Raw genomic sequence first — 25,086 nt, 5'->3', positions numbered from 1 at the left:
ATACACCAATCTATATTTATAAAACCTTGAGCAAATAAGACTCAGAGTAATGATGACTGTGTCATTCAGAAATGTATAATGGCCTTGCAAAAGCACTGCCACAGCCATTGTCTTCCTTTACAATAGCTGGATCAGCAAAAACAAATATAGAAGATGGATGCAAGTGGGAAAGGGTGGATTTCATCTTATTTTTGTTATATTATTATCCAGGCTTCCACCAATATTTATCATCCTGCAGTTTGATTTGCTATAATTTATGTTTACCTTTTATCTTCGAATAAAAGAGTATCATCCCTCCAAGGATAATGGAGAAGCAATGTTATTTAATTATTCCAAACTGCCTTGTGCTTTGGTACACAGAAGATAACAGTCAACATACTGCTACAAGTTTGCTGATATGCAAACTGTGGTCAAGATAAAATATTTAACAGTAGAAAAAATACACTTTATAGTGCAGCTGCTATAATGGGATTTTAAATAAGGAAAAACAATTCTGTTTACATTTGGTTTTGAAAATACATACAAAACTAAATACATTCATCCATAAATTAACTTGATAACAACTGGAGATAGGTGGATAATGGAACTTGAGCATTTAATATACACACACCAAACAGCTACAGGAGAGTGAGAGAAAGAACATGCAGGTAGCTGTGAGCAGCAATGCTATCAGCATATACCAAAAAGAACTGATGTTATCGTGGAAACTGTGAAAGTAAAGCTTAAAGAGATTGTACTATCGTAGAGCCCCAAGGTTCATCTCCAGTCTCAGCATAGTTTCCTGTGTAGCGTTACATGTATTTGAATGTTTGGGAAATAAGAAGAGTACAAAACAAAAGAATAACGTGGGGCAGATCTTTGTAAACTGGCATCACTCCATGGAAACAAATGCAGCAGTGCCAGCGTACGCCAGCTGAGGATGTCACATTACACACAAAAATCCTGAGGCACCTGCACTTCTGTGGGGGTGAATAATTTATGAATACACGAAATGTTCTGAATAGCATATTTCTGAATATTTTTCCATTATTCACTCCATTCTAATTCTTTCACAGGCCATGTTCTTTAAACGCATTTTTAGAAGCACACAGTAGAATTGTGACAATGACAGTTATTTGGCCAATCCCCACCCATTTTAGTTTCTTTGCCTCCTGCATTTTCACTGAGAGATGACTATTTTAGTATATTCTTCTTCTGATAGTTCTTCGAAAGTGATAGACAAAGGAGAGGCAGTAAATTCTTCCTGAATAAGAGGAGAAATACAGTCTCTGCTGGCTTCTCTAATTGCTTTGGCTGCACTATAAATATTTTTTCAGCCTTTTCTCCAATCTCCAATAAACCTGGCACCCATTAAATATTAGATAAGTTTCTCAACTCTACTGGCAAGTCAGATAAGTTGAAGTCTAGATATAGCATGTCTCTAACTTAGCACCTCACTAAAATCCTTCTTTTAGGAACACATATACAAAAAGCTTATATGCAATAAGTAAACAAAACACTGATGAACGGAACTGTTATAAACAACTGTGTAAGCTAGCCTAGAAATCAGTAACGGGAAAACAAGGACCACACTAAAATTCATGTGCTTTTGAAGGAAGGTCTACCTCCTGACTGTGTTAAGGAGCTAAGGAGCTGGCTCAGTCTGCCAGTGAAAGCATCATACTTCCAGGCAGGTCTTCACCACATAAAAAGTTCACACCCCAAATTCACAGCTTGTCAGCGCGGGCTGAAAGTCTGGGAAAGCCTGGATGTTTTTCCCCTCCAGGTACAACTTCTCCACAAGAATACTGCTTCATTCAGGGTGATGTTATCTGAAAAACATCCAAGAAACTCACTACAGAGGAGAAATAGCTTACTGCCTTTCCAGATGCACAGATACAACACAGTATGGTTCCAGACATGAACGCACATATGTAAAACTCTACCACAGCAAAAACATTCTGGTAGCAACATTTTCATACAGTTCATACGTGCAATACGTCTTCGGGGATGTCTGCAGTAATAAAGATGAAACATGGCATGAAGCTTCTTGAGACAGATGATGTCCAAACTGATGCCTCCCTGTAGTGGATTTGCCACCTCAGGTCCAGATGCAAGCAGGTTCCTAGACTCCCTCTGCCCTCTCTCACTGCAAGCACAAGGTCCTTGAAGAGGGTACTGTGCAGAGTTGGAGGAGGTACCTGCACCCCTGACATAAATTTCCTGTACAATTTGCATTGCAGGGACATATGCAGACATGCAGCAGAACCAAAAGTCAATGTTGGCCTTATTAATCCTAATTCAGCCCCATAAGGAGAAACTTTTATTCCTCTTGCCTGCATTTTGTCTAGAAATTCCATGTAGAGAATCAATCAGAATAATGAAGCATTGTGCATCAAACTGTTAAAAATGCTTCTGAACACTCTGTTCAATACACACAACTTGATTTCCAAAGCTACTCTGGACAGAAATGATTTAGAAAACAACTCACAAGTAAACTAAAGCTCTTCTAATAAAACAAATATTTCACAGTTCATTTAATCTAAGATATTGAAAAGAACTGCCAGTACTCAGGTACGTGACCTGAAGCACAGAACTTTATTGCTTTCTCCACCAGGGATTAGAACCGTTTGGAGTAAAACAGATGCTGCAAGGCAGGTATTTCTTTAACCTGACAGTCATATCTCAGAAACAATGATCCTTCCCTTAGAAGTAGATAAAAACAGCTGGGGCACCAAGGTCAAGATTTTACATCTTTTTTGGCTTTCATGTATTGCATTAGATAACAAATTCAAAATTCACACCTATATGGCTGAAATAAATGTTTGAATTTGGCAATACACAGAAAAAACTTTAAATTTTCTTACACTGTGATTTTTCTATGGAAATTATCTTCCATAGGACATGTTGCCTAATGGGTGTGCTCAGAGAGAGTGCATGGTTCCCTCTCCCCTATCTTATAAAAACTTTTCACACCCACACTTGTCCTCATGCATCGCTGTGTTCATTTCTCCATTTTGTGAAAAATGTCACAAGGTGCAAAAGGATAGAGAGTAAATAGGGTAGTTGGTCTGCAAAGAGAGACCGGCACAATATTCGCAGGAGAAGAAATCACATCACACAGATATCACATACAAGGTCATTCTGTTTTGTTCATTCTGGACAAAGAAATAACCCTATCTGAAGGACACTTAAAGACTTCTCCTCAGTTGCTGTTACTTGTGCTTTGCCTTCTAGTCAAAAGCTAATAATTTGACGAATGAAATTACATGAATCCACTAAGACCTAGTTCTTAGAACTCATGAAGATATTTAATTCCAGTTGAAATCAATGGGAGTTATGGGCCTAATTACCTGTGGGACTCTGAACCTTGGTATATACTTTACTACCATGTAATAATCAATAATTTTCAAGGCTAGAGCAATGCTCCCTTATGCAAGTGAGGGTACTGTTTAACAGATTTCCCTAAGGGAATTGAAAATGATTATTTTCTTTCTTACGGATCATCAGAAGAAATATTAAAAGTGAAATCAGTTTAACTTTTAATAAATACACGTGAACAAGTATCACCAAACTGACAGCCATTGATTTATTCATCTGTTTATCAGATACAGCAGTTGAACAAATCTGCCTTCCTAGAAGCCTGGCAGATAAGCAGACATCCATTGATGGCATATACTAACATAACATAAGTTACACTAGCTCTACTAGGGAGGAACACAGTGAAAATTCACTGAGATATTACATTAAAGGGGGAAAAAAAATAAATCTACTTGGGTTTCTGCTTGGCAAAAGCTTTGGAAACAATGTATTTTACTGAGCTAAAAGCAAAAGCAACTACTATGGCATACGGTAAACGTCTGTTATAACAGCTTGCTTACAAAACAGTGCAAAAATGCAGTATATAAGTAGGTATACAACATTTAAAAAAAAAAAAAAAAAGTAAATAATGGATTTAAATATATCTACCTGAGAGGAGTAATTCACTTCAATTTGCTCCACTACTGAGGTGATGGAAAGAAAATGGTAGACACCAACATGACAGGAATCATTTTACAGTGTCCATTTCCAAGGAAACCGAACTGAAATTCTGTCTTCAGTTAAAAAATGAAAGGCAAGGTTCAAACTTCAAAGTACCCAGCATTTTCTAGAAAAAGGACAGAAGAACATCATCATTTTTATGCTAGCAAAGGTAGAAATAATTCCTTTTCTCCTCTCATCTTCACATAAAGACACTGCCATTGTTGGTCCTATTGTGGATTTAACCTACATTTTGAGTGCTGGGCCAGTTCCATACTGACAAATAACCACTGCTCTTATCCCAGAAAAATCTGTGCCATGGTTTTCTCCTTGCATATTTCTTGGTGTGAGATGGTCATGGAGAGAATGAGCATTACCTTACTTCTTCCCGCAGTGGCCCTTGACTAACCTATCTTTAAAAAGCTATTCAATATTTCTAAGTTACCTACCTTTTCTTCTTCCTGTCCTGTAGGAGCCATGGTTACAATAAGGACCATTATTCTTACACAGCTTGCCTGATTTTTTCTTTTATTAGTTTGCAAAGAATAAAGCAGAGTAGTGGTGAGGAAAATCTGTTCTTTTTCAAATACTTTCCCTCTTATACTTCACCTGCTTGTGGCTTTGCAGTATTCTTAATGTTCAGTTTTGAGCTGGAAAGTTCTGGGTAAAGTGTGATCAAATTTGATGATACAAATTCCTTTCTACACAACTGCTATTCCTTAGCAATTATCTTTGCTAATCAATGTTCTGCTGCCTTTGGATGCAAAGTGCACATGAAGTTCTAACTGTCATACTGTAGACTCAAGATACTCTCGTTGATAATTGTCAAGACCCAGCAACATGTCTTGTAGGAAAATATGGACAGGTCAGGGACTGTGAGTGTGTTCTGATGTGGCTTGAGTTCACTGAGTAAAGGTGGCAGCTGATTTGCATTGACTTGCCACACATTGAGTATTGCAACAATTCACAGTTGAGCAAGCACCATTCCCTAAAAATCTGTCATTTTAATTAAGATCAAATTATCTGAATAAAATTAAATATCTTCACGTTGCCAAACCCTAGCTGTGTAGAGATTATGATCTCCCAGTAATTTCCTGTTTTATTATAGTTTCTAAAATGGCATGTTTGACAGTCACATACAATGACCTTACAAATATCTGAAGAATACAGACCATTTTATAATAGTTCTAGTAGTGATTGCAGTCCAATATTCTACTTCCATCACTGATCTGTGCCAGAAGCTACATCAAAAGTAGGACTCTATAACATGTCTCCTGAGGAAATGCCTATTTTAATAGACAATATGAGAACAAAAGAAAGGGAGCCATGGTCTTGCATTTTCCAGAGCTCTGCAGCAGTGAAGGCTTTTAGAGACTTGCAGGAATTAGTACCCTGTTGGTCAGTCAGCTGAAGTATTTACACAAAGGGAAATCGGGCCTGTTGACTTCTCTTCATGGGATGGAAAAAGAAAATGTGACAAGGAGGATCTATGCTTGGGCAACAAGGAAGACATTTCCTTCACTTCCTTCTGTGAAGTACTTCTATCCCAGCTTTGGTAATTTGAAATAGCTCCAAATTCCAAACCTCAGAGGAACAGCACTGAATTATACTACTACCTGTCACTTGAGAATTTCAGCATTAGATACTGATAAATTCGTGGTAAAATCTTGTATATATCTTCTTTCCATAGGTGGATTGCTAATACTAATTGGTGGATAACTTAAATATTCATGTCATTTAAGACAAAAACAGCTATTTGCATTTATTTTTTTTCTTGAAATACAGGCATAAGTGGTGAAACTCATCGTGTTAGGCACCCTATGCTCACTATTCTGTAAAATGATTAGGTTCATTTCCCATAAACGCATTCAATAAATCAACTTTAAGTAGTATCTCCGGCCATTTCTTACCATCAGCATAAAATGGTACAAAATGCTTGTCATTTGGTGAAATATTTTAAATAGTCAATAAACAACAGGCACATTTTTACTAATGCTACATGTCAAATAAAATTGCACTAGGAAACAGGAAAAAAATGTTATCTTTAGCTGCTAAGTGTTTCAAATGTGGTTGTGAACTCCTTTTATTTTACCAGAAAGAACTGTCCATTTCATGAAATATATAAATATATAACTTTATATATATATATTTATTATAGAGAGAGATAAAGTACATAGAAATGTATTTCTTTACTCCATTACAGTACAGCTGCTTTTATCTGTAATTGGTCTAAATTCTCTAAATAGTGGGGCTGATAATAGGTCAAATTAATTCTCGCTAGATTGGTTAGATTACTAGATAGGTTAGTCAGACACTTTCCAAAGTTACATCTTTTGGTTAATGTTTCTTATATTGCACCAAGGGATAAAACTAAGACTTACAGCATTTAATTTCAATTTGCAATTTTCTTTTAATGGATATTTAAGTATGTTTTTCTCCTGCTAAGAACATTTGCATTAAGAGTTCCTTCCAATTGCTCATAAAACTTTGATATATATCTGTGTATGTATATATATATATATATATATTTATTTATTTAAAAAAAATCAGAATTAAAAGTTGCTGAATTTTCAGTAGAGCTACCGGGCCAAATTCTCTCTGATGTAGATCTAGATAAATGGATTTACTGAAAAAACAATAGCCCACAGTAGTGTTTTATTTAGCCCATACATGCTTTGCCTCTCAATTGTATTCAACTTTTTATGCAACACTCTTAATAAAGGTACTACTTTTTTATGTTTTATGGATATTTTAAGGCCTTCTGGAAATATGAGAGTTTTAATACAAATTAATTCCCCATTGCTACTAATGATTGTATATATATAAAATCATATGAACACACCCACTGTATGTATGTAGAGACAGGAAATATCACAAGACTAAGTAAATCCTTTGCAAAGTACACAAATTAGCATAATTATGCAAAGATGCAATATGACACAAATGGATATTTACTCATGTACAGACACATCAAAACAGATTTTCGAAAGCAATTTCAGTTTGAAATTCTTTTACTCCTTGCGGGGAGGGGGAGGAGAACACGACAGCACCAAAACAAACAAAAATTAGACAAAGAGGAAGTTCATCACAATATAGATTTTATGCTTAGGACAGTGCACAGAGATATACCAGCTGCTCTTGCTACATACTTTCTAGTGACCTTAGTAGTTTAAATATTCTCCTGCACCTCATTCTTCACTTGTAAATAGAGAGCTTAGTCCCATTTCATCCATTTTCTGACCCATCTGTTTATTTCAGAGCAGTAAAAAGGATGTGTCAAAACCACAGATTTCAGGCAATATTACTCTGTTAGATATATAAGAAATACTATCCATAATCAAAATATCTATGGAAAAATAGATATTTCAGTATATTAGAAAGGTTTCCCAGATGTATCAAAAGAAGGCTAAAATAACACCCACAGAATTCTAATTAAGTCAAATAACTGACTGTAAGAGGGATTTTCAGAGGAGTCTGAAGAAACATGATACTTTCTCTGTTAAAAAGATTAAAAAACAAAAAACAAAAAACAGCACTAGCATGAAAATGGAACCAGACTGTTCCTCACTTCCATATAATTTTCATTCTTCTTTGCAACCTACTGACTAGTGCCATCTGGCCTTATTTACACTGCATACTGAATATTAGAAAAGCATTCAAAAAGTTCACATTCCAGTTTCAACCAACAGTAATGGAAAGAGTAACCTAAACTCTTTCCCAAAATCTACCTACCTTGCATCTATAGATAAATTAAACTAAAATTCTGAGAAACCTGTCTCCTGAATGCTATTGTTCAGAGCATGAAGTAAATCTGAGGCAGGAGCAGAGATGCAGTATATCACATTTGCATAAGGAAGATAGCTCCTTTGTAAACATTGATACAGAATGGCAAGTCTAGCAATGACTTTTTCCCCCCTAAACTCTCTCCCCTCTGACTTATACATCCTTGTAATATACACTGCTGTTTTGACTTGAGCTATGCACCCAAATAGACTATTTGTGGAGTATTTGTGATGCACAGATCTATTATGCACAGCTATCAGAGGTCAAACACAGAGCAATTCTATACCTCTGATGTCAGCCTGAACAGAAGCATTGTTCTTGGCAGTGACAGGAAAAAGGCACCACATCCAAATCACTGAAAGCCTTCTCATGGCAGAAGAAAAAGCTGTCAGTTTAACAGCTGAACACAGAAGGTTCAACCAGTATATATCCTTCTCATTCAAGTAACATGAAACCCTGGAGGAAAAAAAAAAAAAAATCAAGAAGAAGAAGGAGAAAAAAAGAAAGAATGAAAGAAAGAAAGGGGAAAAAAACCTGGAACTGTGTCAGATTTTTTAAGTTGTAAAAGCTCTTGTCAATGTTGAACAAAGAAAATCAGCCATTTCTGTTGCCAAGACAGTGCTAAAATAAAAGAGAAAGGGGAAGCCTCAATATAAATATATAACATGAGCGTCTGTATGTGTGAATTGAAACAGAAAATATTCTAAATTTACTACACTATTACGATTATACTATATGATAGAATATAAAATGTGTGAATATATATTAACATTCAGACACATACAGAGGTATATGCTGATCTATCATAAATTTATAAGGTTTGTCTCAGATGTATATTTCTGTCCTTTGTGTTTCAATAGTCATAACAAAAACAGTTCTAATTACCAGACTCTCATGTTATTTATGTTCAGTATATGTCTCTTGAATAGCATCTCCAAACTCCCTAATTCTGTACCTATGGTGTAGGGGCATATCTTCCCTGTTTGGGATGAATGACACCTTTGACAAAATAGACCTTAGCACATTAACAATAACAACATGAGAAAAGAATCTTACGACTCTGGGCTATATGAAATATAGGTGTAGGTTGTGTCTAGCCCGGTGGCCATAATCCCCTTACAATCCCCCCTCAAGAAATTATGCTCAGCATAAGGGAAAGACGTTTAGAACTACAACAACAGTAAGTGCTAGATCTTCACTTGTTGCTCAGTTTTAAAGCGTGCACTGGGCGAACAGCATGCGTTGTGCAAGCTAAGTATGTCATCCAGCTTACAGGCTGTGTTTCACTTTCTAATGTGTACGTAAGAGAAATTTAAAATGCCAACAAATAGTTTTAACCCAACTATATCACACAAGTGAAGCACTGGCTGGTGAATGTGCACACGTCATCTGAGCTGTCAGATAGCCCTTGAAGAAATATCAGTCCTGATATGTGCTTTACCAGTTTTGTTTTCCACTACCACAGGACAAGTAGTTTAAAAAGTGATGCTAATTTTGAGCAGAAGAACTATGTGAAGTAATATGAGAAGACAGGTGCACACAGTCACAGGATGAATTCAGAATATTAATATGTTTCTCTCTGACAACATTAAAGAAAGCATTGACTTTAATTTCATTGTTGTGGATTGCTGTTGCTTTTTTGTTATTACAAAGCAATTGTAGATCATTTTTGCTGATTAGCAGTTCCCATGCTCTTCTTATTTATCTCACACTTGAAGTCATAACACTCAGTTTTTGACAACATAATTGTCTCCATAGAAACTAATTGAGTTCTCACAAAATAGAACATTTGCACAATATTTGGACCCTGTTTACAGAAAACCCAGTAAATGCGTGTGCTGCACAAACTGTCACCACTGGCAAATTTCATAGAAACATGTGAACCATTTTAGTAGGAATTTGTTAAAACAATACTGTTTTCCTCTTCTAACCAGTCAAAAATAAACCAATCATTACGTTAGGGCCAAGTAAACTTCTCAGCTGTTCAGCTCCAGTACAGATACAGCAGTGATAATTTATACTTAGGTGTAATGATGTAGCACCTAAACTGTGCATTAGGTCTCTTATTCCTATGAATTGTTGACACCTGGCGCTGCCTTAGAAACAAAAGAACACATGGTGAATCCTCTACACTTTAAAATGGATTCTGAAGTTAAAACACCTATCAACTCTTCTGCTACCTTTAACTGACATTGGAGATCTCTTTAGGTAATGTATATCAACTTCGCTATCAAGTTAGATTCCCAAAAGCTTACAAAAGACTTTAGGAAAATCTGGACTTTTATTCTTTCATAAAATTTGACTGCAACAACTATTAAAATAGAGCTTTGTTACATCAATATCTGAAATTGCTTTTTTATGTGGCAGTGAGTGGGACAGAATCACTGAATCAATCATAGAATCATTGAGATTGGAAAAGACCTTCAGGATAAAGTCCAACCATCAACCCGGCCTAACAAGTCCCATCACTAAACCCTGTCCTTTAGTGCCACAGCTCAACTTCAGTTGTACTTTAGGCTCCCTTAAGGAATCAAGAGGTACTGCCAGTTAATGAGTATCTAAGAGTAAGATGTCTTCTGGCAATAAAGTCAATGAAAAAATTCTGATTAGCCTCAAAACTACAGCACGTCCCACTGCAATACCGACCCATGTATGACCCTGATCAGACAGCTGTGCACCACACTCCACATGCAGAAGTGGTGAGGACACTGCTTGCTGAAGTTTCCAGTATTTTAGAAAGCTGAATGTGAGAATAATTTAGCAAAACTCTTCTTGAACACACTACCTAAATTTTTCATCATCTCTTACAGGTAAATATTTACTGTCTCTCTCTCAAAGGGAAGAGTGTTACAGTTCTTACGTTGTGTTTTTAATTTTGTTTTGTCAGGCTACACAGTAGAATGAGGAGTAATGAAAAATAGAAGTTTTGAGCATCTGATGATCAGTACAACCTGAATACTTCAGGACTGGCCCACTTATATGTATGATATTACCATATGATGCTGTCTTAGATACTTGCCAGAAAAGAAACAGATGGTGCCAATAAAAGGCAAAAATGAACTTCATTCTTCCATAACAAGGCAATAAAACCCAGCATAATATAATTATTTTCCATTTGTTTGTCAAGTCAGGCCTTAACACATTGGGGGAAAAAAGATGGAAAATAAAACAAAAAATAAACCTTTTTATTTTGTTCCAAAGCCTTGATGTCATAACTTGTTTTCTAGAAAGGAGCTTGCAAAACTTCATAAATCCTTCTAGCCTTTAGGTTGCTGTGCTTAGGAATTTAAACAGGATGTCAGTGTAGGGTTACAGACCAGATTACAATTCTCTTTGCTGCCATGTGTATGTGGGCTGGAGGAATAAATAAGATGCATGGAGATGAAATTTATAGTTATCTCTTCTCCCTTATATTGACAGAATACATTTCACAAAGCACTGACTGAGTGTTTTTTCTCGCTCTCCGTTTCCTCCCTCTACCATCTCTAGGATCCCTTGGGTATGTGAATATTTTTCTTTCTCTCTCCAATTTCCCCATTCTGGCTTGCAGGTTTATCCCGCACACCTGCAAGAGCAGGAGCTTTCAGTCACAAAGGGCTGCCAAAGCTCTCATGTCAAGGAGGAGATATAATTTGGAGCATCTTTTTCAGCTTCATTAATAACAAAACACCTGTGAGAGAGGGAGTTTAAGAGATTGTGTCTTCATCATTTATGAATCTTCCTCCCTGCTGTGGCACTTATCTCTTTGCCAGCTCAACCTGGCACAATTCCTCAGCATCCAAAATTAAAAAAGGAAAAAGAAAAAAAAAAAATCTTTTGTCTCAAATGAAAGCAATGTGGATGGAGAAGGCATAGTGCTGGGAGAAAACAGCACCAGGAGCTGAAAGCCTAACCCTGCTAGAGCTGAAAAGAGTGACAAGCCTTGACATAGCTTCATATTTACTCTGTTTGTCATGGGTTTGTTAGATTTATTTTTTTAAAGAAAAATAATGGCCAAGAAAAAATATGATTCAAGCGCTGACATTGAAGCTGCTTCTTTCCTCCACACTCCCATTGCAAACTAAGCATAGTCCTTTGAATTTTTATTGGTAAGTAAAATAGCTGTGGCAAAAGCAGAGAACAGCTTCTAAGCCTAACTTTCCATATTAAGTTGCTAAAGGGAAGAACTGCCATTAACACATTCTCTACATGAAAGGTCAAACCCTATCAAAAAGATATTTTTTTTTAAATCACTGTCTTCACCAAGAAGCTTCAAGAAACACTTTCACAAAATGTTCCATTTGGATGCTCTACTAAATAAAGATCATTTGATTTGCAACCAAACTAACAGCAGGTATACAACACACTGTGGTAAATTTGACTTCTGAGGACACTGAAGCACTTTTCTAACTATTCCAGACTCCCAGTCAAAGAAATTTTCTTTTCATACATTCTGAATTATTGTCATCCTCTATGAAACTTTTGAAATTCTCTCAGTGCAATGACCTAGGATTCCTTTAATAGACTGTATAAATGCAAGCCAGCAGAGATCATTGAATAAATCAATTATTACATCTCATGGTGTGGTTCAATTGGATGAAATATCCTGAAGGTCTGATAGCTATCCCAATTTAACCATTGCAGATGCAAGAACGACCACCATTGGAGAATTTGAATTGATGCTATAGTATTAGCATCAAATCTTAGAAAGGAGAGTAAGCATATTTAAAAGCCAAAGAGTCTAGACAGTAAGCCATAGCAGTAAATGACCAAATCTCTTTCTTGCACAGTAAAGAATGAAATGGGGCTCCTACAATAATTCCTGATTTAGTTTGGGGAGGGGTCAGAAGAGGAAGGGAAAGAGGAAACAGGGTTCTCTGTCCACTCGCATCATGATACAATGCTCAGCATCTGTGGGCTCTTGTCTTTCATGATAAACGTGAAAAAAAAATAAATAAATCTGCGATACTTACAATCTAAGTACTTTAACTTTAGAATATATGAGTTTTATATGCAATATCTTCTAGGATGTACTCCTTACACAGTTAATGTAGTTGATGTACCACAGGTTTCTGCTAAGTTCTATTAATGGACCTCAGTACAACCTCAGGATATTTCCTTCTTTAACAAGGTATTGGTACTTGTGCTCAAGTTGTTGCTGTTCTATGATATAGCCACACTCTGCAAGCAGCAAAATCCATGCATCTGTTATCCATATCCTTGTGCTTTATCATATAATGATGACTTGAACCTGCCCTTGAGAGCTGCTGTGCTAGTTCATTAATAGATCGAGCAATACTTGTAACCCTGAAGTGAACAAGTGTCTCTATGGGACATTCCTGACTTCAAGATCAAATTCAAAGAAATTCAAATGTTCTTTGTTCTTTTCTCACATGGAAAGCACTGCAAACCCCACAGGAAATTCAGAAGGATATATTTTTTGCATGTTTCTGGAAGGGTGGGCCTGATTGTTTACCACCTGTGATTTGTGGAAGACCAAGTTTCAATAACCCACATGCACATTAGCTGATAACTTTGGAAATGTGTATATTAAAATATCACCACAGTAAAGAGAAAACATTATTATATGCATACTGTTCATAAATTCACACAGGTCTCATAAGGTTGGGGGCAGCTTGGGATGATGAGATGGTGGAGTTCAAGATGGAACTTGGTGGAAGAAGTAAGGCTAAAAGCAGGATTGTTACCCTGGACCTTCGGAGAGCCAACTTCGACTTCTTCCGGGACCTGCTTGGGAATATCTCATGGACTAGGTTGCTAGAAGACAAGGGTGCATGTGAGAGCTGGGCTACATTTAAACAGCACTTCTTCCAAGCTCAGGATCGGTGCATTTCTAAGAATAGGAAATCAGGGAAGGGGGGCAGGAAACCTGCATGGATGAGCAAGGAGCTCATTGAAAAGATTGAAAGGAAGAGGAAGATTTATGAAATGTGGAAAAAGGGCCTGTCCTCTTGGGAGGAGTATAGAAGTATTTTCAGGGCCTGCAGGGACATGACAAGGAAGACTGAAGCCCAGCTAGAGATGAGGCTTGCAAAAGAGATAAAAGATAATAGGAAGGGTTTTTTTTAAGTATGTAAACAGTAAAAGGAAGACTATGGATAATGTGGGTCCCTTGTTGAGTGAGGGGGATGTCCTGGTAACAGGAGACACCAAGAAGGTGGAGATACCGAATGCTTTCTTTGCTTCAGTCTTTGCTTAAAGTACTCCCCTCCACCGGGACTCCTTGACCCTGGAGGGAGGAGAAAGAGTCTGGGAAGTGGACATCTCCCCCCGTTGTTGACAAGGCAGTGGTTCGGGAGCGTCTGAGTGAACTGAATGCACACAGATCCATGGGTCCCAATGTGATGCATCCACATGTGCTAAGGGAGTTGGAAGAGGTGATAACCTAACTGCTCTCTATCATCTTTGAAAGGTCCTGGAGAAGAGGAGAGGTGCCTGAAGACTGGAGGATAGCCAATGTCACTCCGGTCTTCAAGAAGGGCAAGAAGGAGGATCCGGGAAACTACAGGCCAGTCAGTCTCACCTCTGTCCCTAGAAAGGTGTTGGAACAGCTTGTTCTGGATGCAATTGGAAGAGAAGAAGGTTATGAGAAGTAGTCAGCATGGATTCACCAAGGGGAAGTCGTGCTCAACCAGCCTCATTGCCTTCTATGATGGCATCACCAGCTGGGTAGATGAGGGGAGAGCAGTGGATGTCATCTACCTTGACTTCAGTAAGGCTTTTGATACTGTCTCCCATGACATCCTGATAGCAAAGCTGAGAAAGTGTGGGATAGAGGAGTGGACAGTAAGGTGGGTTGAGAACTGGCTGACTGGCCGAGCTCACAGGGTGGTGATCGGTGGCACAGAGTCTGGCTGGAGGGCTGTGACTAGCAGTGTTCCCCAGGGGTTGGTTCAGGGTCCAGTCTTGTTCAACATCTTCATCAACAACCTTGATGAGGGAATAGGGTCTGCCCTCAGCAAGTACGCCGATGACACAAAGCTGGGAGGAGTGGCTGACACGCCAAAAGGCTGTGCTGCCATTCAGTGAGACCTGGACAGGCTGGAGAGATGGGCAGGAAGAAACCAAATGAGGTTTAATAAGAGCAAGTGTAGAGTTCTGCACCTGGGAAAGAACAATCACGTGTATCAGTACAGGCTGGGGGGCAACCCCCTGGAGAGGAGCTCTGAGAAGAAGGAGCTGGGGGTCCTGGTGGACGACAGGTTGACCGTGAGTCAGCAGTGTGCCCTGGTGGCCAAGAGGGCCAACGGGATCCTGGCATGCATTAAAAGGAGTGTGGCCAGCAGGTCAAGGGAGGTGATCCTCCCCCTCTACTCTGCCCTGGTCAGGCCTCACCTAGAGTACTGTGTCCAGTTCTGGGCTCCCCGGTACAAAAAAGACAGGGATCTCCTGGAAAGAGTCCAGTGGAGGGCCACAAAGATGATACGGGGCCTGGAGCATCTTCCTTATGAGGAAAGGCTGAGAGACCTTTGGTCTGTTTAGCCTGGAGAAAAGAAGACTGAGAGGGGATCTCATCAATGTGTATAAATACCTGAGGTGTGGGAGACAGAGGGATTTGGCCAACCTCTTTTCAGTGGTTTGTGGGGACAGGACAAGGGGTAATGGCCACAAGACAGAGTGTAGGAAGTTCCGCACCAACATGAGAAAGAACTTCTTCACGGTGAGGGTGACAGAGCACTGGAACAGGCTGCCCAGGGAGGTTGTGGAGTTTCATCTGGAGATATTTTAGGCCCTACCTGGGCAGCCTGCTCTAAGGAACCTGTTTTGGCAGGGGGGTTGGACCTGATGACCTTTCAAGGTCCTTTCCAACCCCTTCTATTTTGTGGTTCTGTGATATGCTTGAATATTCCCAAGTCCAGTTTCACAGCACAAGCAATTTCTGGACAGAATGTCTTAATTGCTTTAAATGGCACGAATTTCCACTGCTGCACTGATTGACAGATATAATTCAGACAGCTCAGTGCTCAGTTCTGAGTCACTGTTTGAGTCTAGTTTGAAAAGTAAACCAAAAAATTTCTTAAAGTGTATTCTCTTGGAAAAAAATAAAAAATAAAAAAAATCACTGAAGGATGGAAACAGCAAGATCCTAGCCCAAAGGCTAAAATCAAGACATAATATTGAAGAAAGGACAGGGAAAAAAAAAAAAAAAAAAAAAAAAAAAAAAAAAAAAAAAAGGAGACATCTGCAGTGAAAAGAAGGTACAAGAAAAATAAGTATCAGTCAAAAACCCATAATGTGAAGGAATTTTCTGCTTATTATGTTGTTATTCTCTCATTACCATATACTTTGGAAGCTAGTAAGACAAAATAACCAGATGAGAGATCAACAAGAGCAATAAGCCTCACTCAGATTAAAAGCAGGTGGCAGAATGAGAGAATAACAAGAATGGGGGAGGGTTCCTGATTTGGAGGAGAAAGCCAATGTGGCTGCAGCTCGCTGAGGCCAAGGCTCCAGGCACAGCCCTGCCAAAGCCAGGACCATGTTTCTCCCACCAAGATCCTGCTCTCATGCAGCTGCACTGTCTGGGGCATCTTCCTTGCTCAAGTAACGTGAAACCACAGAAAGAAAGCTCCCTCAGATGGTTTAAGTTACAGAAGCTTTTGTCAGTCTTGAACAAAGCATACAATTGAGGCAGTGCCACTAAACTAATAAATGAAAGGCAAAGACTCAACACATATTTATAATCTAAGGATATAAAGCCTTCTACATACACCATGCACGTAATTCTCCTCACAGAAAGATATAACACACCTAATATTACCCAGGACTAATATATGTAATACATACATAAATGTTTTACAGAAAACCTAAATCATATGGGTACGTTATAGACCATATATGTAAAAATAATCTCCTTTGAAGAGCTTTTTTACATCGCAGCTTTTTTACTATCTTTCCAGTACACCCAAACAGCAGTTTTTGGAGGGTTTGTCATTTTTTTCCTTTAAATAACGTCTGCAGGTTTTGAAGACAATAAGAAAGGAAAACCATTCAGCACAAGGACGCAAAGTGGATTTCATCTGAAGGGTGAGATCTGGTTGCCTGAACACCAGCATTTAGTGTCATTTTAGGAAGGGTGAGCCATCCCACTTGACCTCTGGTTGCTGGTTTGGAGCATATGGACCTTCCTAAACCCAGCAGCAGCTCTACCACCTGCAAGATAAGCTGGCGCTGGGTGCCTGTGTTTAGGCAACCAAATTCTCAGTGTTTAGAACAACAATGTATCAAATATTTCTTTTGTGGTGGTATTGAGTAGATTTTAAATTTAAAAAGCTGAGCATACTACCAACTGAAAGTGGATATTCCTTGTTATCCCAATGTTGAATGTGACTTACAAGGCCAAAAAGTAGACAGCACAACCAATAACTAACTTATCCATAACAAACAAGTAGCTTTACAGATGACAAACATGCTTCAATTCACCTGCAGTTTATTTTTTAATATTCCTAGACATTTGGGCTTTAGTCAGACTCTTTCCCAGTGTTTCCATAGTCCAACATTAAAAAAAAAAAAAGAGAGCAATTTCTAGGAAGAGATTCTCATTCAATGCAAGCAGTCTAAGAAACATGACAGGCCCATGTGTTGAATGAGAATTTGTCATTACCTTATATAACTATAGCTATATGGGAAAGAAAAAAAAAAATAATGGGGTTTTGTCTTTACTAATCACCAGAAGGGTACCTCAAACACTAGAAGGGTAGTCTGCAGGATTTTCCAGCAAGGAAGTGGCTGGGTGACTGATAAGTTAGAAACTTCATCAAACTATTGTCTTGAGTAACTTGGAGGACTCATGGGAGCATCTAGATAGAGAGGGGGGAAGAAAGGAAAAAAATAATAATAATAAATCCATTGTGTTTCTTTCTTCTGTTGTTTATGTTATTGACCTGATCACTTGGCAGAGGAGGTGAACTATGTGAAGTCAAATTCTCAAATGGTTTAATTCAACACAACTTAATTCAGCTTTAATTTAGAGCTGTTTCACTGAGTTCAGTCCAGCTGGGCTGATTTATTCCTGCTAAAGAGTTGGCCCAATTCTACTGTAACTGGTGAAAACTATTATCTACTGAAAGCACTATCATAAAGAAAAAGGTATTGAGAGGCATAGTATGAAATGGAGGGTGTTGATATACTGAGCACTAACAATGTTTATAGCAAAGACAGCTCACTCTTTCATTGCTGTGATTACAGTTGCCTTTTGTTACTATGGAGCAAAAGAAGCATATCTTTGTTGCTTGGAGGTCCACGTGCTTCTCCTATTTATCTTACACTTGAAATCTTTACCCTTAGTTTGTGACAACATAATTATCTCCATGGAAACTAACCAAATTGTCATGAAATGGAACACTTACATAAAATTTGGACCCTTCTACTTACTGAGTAAGCATACATACTGTACAAACCACCACTGTGGATATATTTCATACAGACCCCCTTGTAAGGATGTTAGAACATAACGGTTTTCCTGTTTCCATTCATCCAAAATATATCATTTAAATGCATTAAGTTTTCATTAATGTCTTAATTGTTCAGTATAATGAAGAACTGCTCTGGTTTCAAATATGCATATTTCTACCTAACCTAGGTTTACGATGATTTATAGGGCAGTACAACATATGGAAGCTATCATCAAAAGCAAGGATGCTTCACAAAATTTAATTTTCAATTCTCCAACCTGAAAACACAAGTCTAGCAAGGAAAATGTTTCCTGATATGAGTTAGAAAAGAAGTTCATGTCATGGAAGCTTAGCAACAATGAGGTAATTCCTAGAAGAAGAAGATTAAGTATGGGAGTTCTATTAAAGTGTTTTTTCCTTTGGTGCTTTTGAAAATCCTACTGCATGCTATTAGTTGCAACTTTGCTGGGCCAATCCTATTAGCTATCTCCATTAAGTGTTCACAATTTCTGCTGAAAGATGTGTTCTTCCATTTCAGGACACATTTCATAAATTAATTGCAAGCTTTTTGCATTTAACTTGCATTCAGGTTTTGGTTGGGGTTTTTTGTTTGCTTGCTTCTTTGTTTTTAGTTCAGCACTCATTCATGCTTTGGATATTATATAGAAATCCTTTAAAACTTTGCAATAAAAATTAAAATACTAAAAAAAAAAATCATACATATATATTAGGGGGTAGAAGAGAAGAAAACGAGTTGTATGGTAATGCACTATACATCTGGAATATATTCCAGCTATCTAAAGGCCAAATTATTTTTAGCCCTCTCTTCTAAATAAATGATTCTCCAGTGATTGTGACTCTTTCTGTCCCTTTGAATTTGTTGTCCTATTACCCTCAACAGACAGGCAGCATTACCGGAGAGACTGTTGCTGAAGATTTTGTTAAAGGTTGGTTAGAGGCCAGAGTCAAATATTGTCCCCACTAAGGGGATGCTCAGAAGACTTTGTCCGTGTTTTTTTCAGTATTAGTACTGGCTGCATACGCTGAGGACAGGCTTACCCTGACTTCACAGCGATATATACTTTTGCCCCTCTAAATATATGACAACTTAGAAGCTGTTGGGGAAAGAGTAGGAAATATGAAATTATGCACCTTCAGTAGAAGGCGGGGTGAGAATATGGAAAAGACTTTTAGGTACTGTCATATAAAAGACAAAATGAGGAGAAATAAAGTTGATGAGATAACAGAAGGCATGAGGAAACCGGACAGAAGTCTGCAAGAAAACTTCATTAGGGAAGGTTCATAAGGGACTTGTTCCTGGAAAAACAAGTGTTCTTTTATGGTAAAGCAATTAACTGGAATTCACTGTTGAAGGTATTACAGTTTTGTAAATTATTTCAAGAGAACAATCATCTAAATATACTAATGCTTTCTGTTCCAGGTGAATACATAAGGCTTTTTTCCCCCTAAGCTACTCATTTCTAAAACTGTCCTGTGCTCCAACAACAGCAATTTCATCCCACATTGTATTTAGTAAATTGCACTGAAGTGCATGAAGTCTTCTCATAATCTCTGTAAACATGGCCGTATATCTAAAGGCAACTATTACATTTGGGTCATTACCTATTCTATTGCTCAATATCTCCTATTCATGACCATGTCATCTCAGTAAAAATGAAGTTGTTTTGCATTTAGATGCCAAGAAAGACACTCTAATATATATAAAATACAAATATTTCCATAAACATAATTTGCTATTCATATAGTGGATTATATCATTCATATAATGCCTTAAACACAAACAAAATATAAATTCCCAGATTTAAGCAGATCCACAAGCTTCAGAGATTTTGCTTTGAATGCATTATTACCTGTATCTATATTACCTTTTCCTGGGCAGTGGTTATGGTTGAATCTGAAATATTTTGGAGGTTTTGTCATCCACCTGAAGCTTAGACTAAACTAATTCAGGAAAACAAGAGGCCAGGCACAATGATTTTCCTGAAACTCAGGATCAGAAGTAACACAGCTTACACATATGGTGTGGCACCTGGTGCTTATTATGTACAAATCAAACAAGCTCATCATTCTTATAAAACATTTCTCCAATATGAGCCTGTTAAACCCTGTTTTCTTCTACTTCTCTGTAATTTTTAAACATCATGGTCAAAAGGTGACAACCACCCACAAGAACATACCAGTTTGTCATCAGGGAATAGACTGCAGCTGAATTCCCTGCTTTTAAAGACTTTCCTTTTGTGGTTCTTTCAGATTAGGGCACATAGTCCACCTACAACAGCTGACAGCACTTAGCAGTATATGCCTCCTTCATTTTATTTAAAAAATAAATAAATAACAGACAAGAAAAACAAACAAACAAACAAACAAACAAAATGTGTCTATAAGAAGTAGCAGAAAGTCTGTAAAATCAATGAAAAAAAATCAAATTGTTAACACCCTGCATTTGATTCAACCTAAGTAACATCTAGGTGACTGCAGTGGTTACCCCAGCGAAATACATAGCCATTGCAGAATATTCTCCAGTGCAGTTTAATAAAGTGTAACCCTGTAGCATAGGCCAGATTCAGTGATTTTTAACTTGTATAAAAGTTTGGATTCACTAAAGCTTCTTGAATGTAGAATAAAATTCGTAGAGTCAGGCAGAGAATACTAAAAAATAACTATAATTCAGAATAAAAATAAATAAATCAGAGCTGATAAATATATCTCTATAAGAATCCATTGTCCACATTTTATTGAAATAGTTCATTATGGTGCTATTTTGTGATATTTTCCAAATCTAATTATTTTCCTAAAACAAGTTTAACTTTTTTTTTCCCCTCCCCATAGTACACAGCTCATGATATTTAACTGTGACATGAGGGAAAGCAGTCATACATAAGTAATACATCATCAGTAGCAGATGAAGAGACTATCAGTGGTATCTAGCATTATAAAAAGATTTTGTGGGTAAGTGAACATATATTTAATCTCTGTTAACTTTTTTTTCCCCCTGCAATTTAGGGTAAAAGCTTCACTGTCATTGCAATACTAAAGCATCATCTATCATAAGAGGAACAAAAGACCAAAGCACTATTCAAAGATGATAACATGAAAGGCTTTGGGGGCTTTTCATGCTTTCAGTCACATGGCTCTGAATCTTCCCTTTCTCAATTATTTCTGTATATTACTAAATAAAACTGTGCATCTATCCAATGACAAATTTAATCTGGAGGTCAGGATTTAAAATAATACTCTTGCTAAAACACAAGTTGTGTGGATACTTTCTCAATATAAGCCTTATTTTTTTCTTCTAGCTTTCATAGCAATTTTACTACGTAGGTGAAGGTATGTGTCATAAAACAATTTATTCTTAGTGTCTGTGTATTCAGGTCCCATGGCTATTTATTTATTAAATCTTTATTAAATAGCACTTATTTTCATGTCTAATCATATATTTATTCTCATTTTACCAATAGAGAATAATAGTTTTTTTGGTGGTGGTGGTGGTTTTTGTTTGTTTGTTTTTTGTTGTTGTTGTTGTTTTTTTTCCCCATTTTTTTAAAAAATCTTACAATAAGCCTATGGCAGAGTTAAGAACAGAACCCATAATCAGAGATAACCAAACACGTTGCTCTGAACACAAAAGCATTATTTTAGAATACATCTTGTTTGGAACAATTTTCTAAGCTAGTCATTTTATAGACAAAATGCAGCAGAGCACTGAAGTGTCGGTGCTTTGTGTCTAGCCATAGGTACATGAAGTATTTATTCACATGTTGACATGAATTGTGTCTATGTAGCCTACGAGAATTCTTTCTTTTTCTGTTTTCTTTCTACTATGTCTTCAATTTTTCCACCTCTCATCAATCCTCCAGAAGTAAAGCACATGCATTTTAATGGGGAATACATCAAAGCTCCACAATGATGCTCAACAGAATGCCAAACTGGTGAATCGCATCTCTCAGACAAAACAAAGACCAGTCTAAACACTTTACGTATGTGCAATTTTTAATCTCTGCACACAGGAATACACTTGATGTGTTTTACTGGGTTCAACAGTATTCAGCTGTGCTTCTACTGTTCAGGCACAGTTTTTGCAGCCATCTAGAAATATCATCAAGATCTCTAACAGCTAGGTCTGTTAGAACTTTGTCTATGACAACAATCCTTAAAATGTCTTTAAATAACATATTAAAATTCTAGCTGAAAAATTAATGCTGAGAGAGAGAGAGAATGAGAGATTTGGATTCTTTTATTTGCAAAAGAGCATATATAGGGAAAACAATTTACTAAGTGGAAATAAGCCATATCTTAAATGGCATCAGCTCTATATAGTATTGCATATCTGCTAGAATCAGAGGCAAGGATGAAAGCTTGAGATGGCATGTAAGACAGTTCAAGAATTTCATCCATATCCAATATGCTCCATCCATGCAGGAGTGGTGGTGGTGTTGTTCAGTGCCTCTCCCTTCTGTAGGATCATTTCATTTTTAATGGAATAAATACATAAATTTAAAATCTGAAAGCTTGCCTGCAGCTATTAGCTGACTATTGACAATAGCCATATATTTTCCATGAAATATCCTTCCTTACATCTCTTAACACTGAAAAGTCAAAGGGCAGGATAAAATGAAGCCAAAAGCTGAAAACAAGTTCCTAAGACATGAAAATGTTGGGTTGCCTTTACTTTCTGTTGATTATTGTCCCTTTTTCACATGATATCTACTGTCAGAGCCTCCCAGTACTGAGGACAACAGCCAGCAGCAAATGAGATGACCAGCCTCTGCAGAATACAGCTCCAGTTGCACACCAGCTTGACTCCATGACAGCAGCAAAGCAGCTAGCAGTGCAAAGCTGGTGTGGAGCAACACCTCAGGCACCAAAATCTACTGTTATGGCCAACGGCAGAAGCCGTTACGGCTGTTTTACTTACACATAGATGTATTTCACCAAGGGTTAACACATAAGCAGCAATTGGTTGCATCAGCAACCAAAACCCAAAACCTTCTAATGCCAGCTTTACTGGAGGTGTGAAAGAGGGGCACCATTCTGCCCTGGACAGACCGTAGGAACAAGGATGCCCATGGATAGGGGACAAAGTCCTTCCTTATGTCCCTTGAGTGCCCTCATTATCACCACTGACCAGATCACAGAGGAAGCTGCCAGGATCTGATGGTGAACAGCTGGGCAGGTCTGTGGGACATCCCTCACAGGCTGCTAAGACACCTCATCAGAGAAGATCTAATAAATCTGAATCATCCAGCTTTATAGCAGCTTTTGTTTTCTTTAGCCAGAAATCCAACATTACCTACAAGAAAAGCAGAGCATTGATGTCATTTGTGCATCACACACTGCAGATTTCTGTTTTGCATTAAAAAGCTGAAGGATATTTAATTTTAGGTGCATAGCTTGTCAAAATGCTATTCGGACCTGGAGGCATGAAACATCTAAAGAAAAACTGAACTGTTCACAAATCTTAAAGCCTTTAGAGTCCAGGTAGACCCAAATCCAACCTCCCTCCTTGCAGAGAGCAAAGTAAGCTCACATTCATTCCCATTTTTGCACTGATACACAACTAAATTAACTGGGAGGTGAGAGGTGTAGCCACAGCTGAGTGGAGGCTACAAAAAACAAGCTTCAGAGTGGAGGAGTTTGTAAGAACTTGTCCTCCTGAGAAGACACAACTAAGTATGATATTGTCATGGAGACAGCATCCAAGCAAAATGAAAGTAAATAATACATTAGAAACAAGATAGCAGGAAAACAAATGGATTTTTTTTTTTTTAATTAAATACTCTTGCCTAGTTTTCCTTAGCTAATTAGCATCCCTTCTTAGCGGTTTAAGTAACTGCTCATTTAGATCAGTGAATGATTGCTCTGAGATTAGGGTGTGGGAAAAATCTTTCTGTTGGGAATAATCTACTTATGCTACTGTTTATTTGAAGCAGTGATAAACATAGAGATTTTCCTTCCATATGTGCCAAGTATAAGAGAAAGCAGAATGATTAATGAACCCGTGCATTTTGCCAATAAATTACAAACTTCAGACAGAAATTTATAGTTTTCATTAGTACAAGATATTACAAAAAATCATAACTAATTTAAATCAGTTTCATTGCAAGCTATTCTTGGGTTTTTAAGAATGTTTATATTATTTCCATTTGATCTGCTGGGAATGACATTTTGCACACCATTATTTATAATCTACAAAAATTAATTATGCTTCTAATTAACAGCATGCAAATAAATTATTGCTCAAGGAGTTATTTATTCAGTTGTAAAGCAGGAACTTTAAGACAGAATATATATATATACACACACACACATTTTAATCATGCTTCTAGGCTTTTTTTTTTTTTTTTTCATTTTACTTATTAATTTCTTCCCAGATTTCTAAGGTCCATTAAAGTTGGTCTTCTGTGAAAGTTTTTCAACGCTCAAAATTATTTATTCCTCAATAACCAAGAACTGGATAAGCTTCATGTGCATTTCCTTTCTGTGCAAAGGATAAGTCTAAGAAAAATAATAATGGGAAAGAAAAATGTGAAACTATATTGACCGCTAATACACTCCCTTCTCAGGGCTATTTAATGAAATTAGCAGCTGTGGAATATGCCAAAAATAGCTGTAGAGATGGACAGCTAATCCTCTTGAGAGTACATAAATTGGACAACCACAATGCAGAATGATTTCTTTTGCCCTAATGTCTTATCCAGGTGTAATTAGAAGGGGTCACCTTGTGACAAAGGGGGGACGCCCCGTCCCACCCTGCTCCCATCCCTTTTCTTAGGCTCTCGCAAAGCTGCAATTTGGTTTCTGTTCTCAAGTGCAGGTTGCAAGTGGACCTCGATAGCTTGGTTCTGTCCCCCTCTGTCTCTTTGCAGTCTCCTACCAGCTATTAGGTGAC

The 25,086-nt window shown here is 37.6% G+C and overlaps 1 long non-coding RNA gene across 1 annotated transcript in view; it reads right to left on the bottom strand.

The window, feature by feature from the left end:
- Positions 1–303: 303 nt before the first annotated feature.
- LOC311443335 overlaps positions 304–25,086 on the bottom strand; it is a 46,592-nt gene continuing 21,809 nt past the window's right edge. The window contains exons 2-3 of the long non-coding RNA XR_014697228.1: positions 3,949–4,126; positions 304–1,811 (exon numbers count right to left, since the gene is read on the bottom strand). This is a non-coding gene — a long non-coding RNA (uncharacterized lncRNA). The remainder of the gene's footprint in view (positions 1,812–3,948; positions 4,127–25,086) is intronic.

The sequence above is a fragment of the Aythya ferina genome, assembly GCF_964211825.1.
Source record: "Aythya ferina genome assembly, chromosome: 12".
Lineage (NCBI taxonomy): Eukaryota > Metazoa > Chordata > Aves > Anseriformes > Anatidae > Aythya > Aythya ferina.
Note: the sequence above shows the minus strand (reverse complement) of the source record. Positions and strands in the feature narration are given on the sequence as shown.